Source organism: Cicer arietinum, chromosome 1 (genome assembly GCF_000331145.2).
Source record: "Cicer arietinum cultivar CDC Frontier isolate Library 1 chromosome 1, Cicar.CDCFrontier_v2.0, whole genome shotgun sequence".
NCBI lineage: Eukaryota > Viridiplantae > Streptophyta > Magnoliopsida > Fabales > Fabaceae > Cicer > Cicer arietinum.
In genome coordinates, this window is record NC_021160.2 from 44782615 (window position 1) to 44785060 (window position 2446).

A 2446-nucleotide genomic window follows, 5' to 3' on the forward strand; every position below is an offset into this window, starting at 1 on the left:
ATATGAATATGTAGTTAATTAGGTTGTAAATTAGGTTCAATGTATATGTAGTTAATTAGGTTGTAAATTAGGTTATATATATGTATCTGAATGTAGTTAATTAGGTTGTAAATTACAGAGTTACAAAGTTACATATATGTTAATTAAGTTACAGAGTTATGTTTTTTGTCTACTGATTGTGTGAACTGCTTATAGTATTTGAATATATGTTTTGTTGTTGTGTGAACTGATTGTGAACTGATTCTGGATCAAAATAATTTTGGATAAAAAGCTAAAAGACAACGCTTTCTAAAAAAAATGTCATAAAAAGCTAAAAAGCGCTTTTCAAAAATTTAATTTACAACGTTTAAAAAAAAATGCACATTTTACAGCGCTTGTTTGAAAAAGCGCTGTAAAATATGCACCTATAGATCATATATTGGGTGTACATTTTACAGCGCTTTTTCAAAAAAGCGTTGTAAAATGTACACCCAAAAGCGTTGTAAAATGCACACCCATAATTCATATATTAGGTACGCCTTTTACAGCGCTTTTTCACAATATATGAATTATGGGTGTGCATTTTACAACGCTTTTTCAAAAAAGCGATGTAAAATGTGCATAATAATGCATATTATGTGCGCGCATTTTACAGCGCTTTTTTGAAAAAGCGCTGTAAAATGTGTATAATAAGCGCGCGTTATATCTACATGTTTTATAGCGTTTTTTTAAAGTGCTATTGTATCTTTTACAGCGTTCGATTCCACAGCGTTTTTTTTTTTGAAAAAGCGCTGTAAATAGATTAAAAAAAGCGCTGTAAAATCATATTTTTCGCGTAGTGGGGGTTATACTATAGTTGTATTATGGTGTGTTTAGTTGTGAATAGAAAGTAATAAGAGATAAAAAGTTGAAAAAGAGTTTGAGAAAGTAAAAGTAAGTGAAAAATAGAATAGATTTGATGTATTTTTTAATATAAAAGAAATTAAAGAGAAAAATAAATTTTAGCATTTCTGTTTGTTTGACTAAAAAAAAAAGAGAAAATAATAATAATTTTTAACAAAACAAAAATGTCATTGGACAAATAATATTCAACTTTCGTATATAAATTATACTTATCAAAATTATATCAATTAATTGATTTATCAATTTCTTTTTATTTTTAAATAATTTAATAATATCAACCACTTAAGTTATCCCTTTTTGTTTAAATTGATTTGTTTAATTTAATCTCTTTAACTAATTTTTGTCACTCAAAATTATTTTAACTAAAGTAAGCGCGTCAAACTACATGCGAAAGCTCTATTTAATTAAGACGTGAGGCAAATGAAAATAAGAAAGAAGTTGCTTTGTGAGAGAAAAAACAACAAAGGTGGGTTGAGCGGTGTCTTTTTACTTTTGAATAGTGGAATGAGCGTTTTGACCATGTTGTTATGGGGCTTGTATGATACATGTATAGATTCTAAGGATTTCCATATATTTGTTTATAAACTAATAAATTAAAAAGGTATCTATTGTTTGAAAAAAAATATTTGTTGACCTTTATATTTTATGAAATATTTCACTAAAAAATATTGTTTCGTTATTTATAAATATCACAATCTTTTTATATTTTATTAAAAATTAATTAATATTTATTATTATGAATAATAAAATTTTAAAAAAATAAAATTTATTTTTTTGGTATTTTTAATAAATAATAATTAAGTATTATAATTATATAAATAATAAAAATAATATTTTAAAAAAAATATATATTTAATTATTAATTTAATAATTAAACATATTGAGGTATGTCAAATTAATTATGTACCTTAAAAACTCTCGTGTTGTAAAATATATACGATCTAATCTAAAGGATATTAATTGGTCAATTAAAAAAAGAAAAAGGATATTAACATTTAGTTAAAGAGAGAGAATATTTGTATTAAAAAAGATTATTAATGGAGTTAGACATTACTAAAAAAGATGGTATTATTATAAGAAAAAAATGACATTAAATTTTGGTATTATTATAAAGTTAACTATTTTTTTATTTAATTAATGTTAATATTTTAATAAAAAATATTTAATATAGGTAATTGAATGTTTGACATTTTAAAAAATAATTTACTAAATTTATATTTTATATAAAAATAATTATAATAACTATTTGTATTTATGATACTGATCGAACGAAGTATTTGATAATTATCTTGGTTATTCTTTTTTGTCCAATAGAGGTGATGGGTCTCACGACGTTGGACTTCTCTCTATTTTCCATTTTGTCGCCAACCAACTATCTAAGACAAGTGACATGACTTGACTCAGTATGCATGAACATGCACTATTTTACAAAGACACAATCAATAGATGGCTAAGTGAAACACCCCTAATAAATTTTTGGTTTGAATCTTATAATCAACTAAAGTTGAGGTAAGCAGAAGCCAATGAACAGGGATTTTTTCCGTCAATATTCAGATGGTTAATC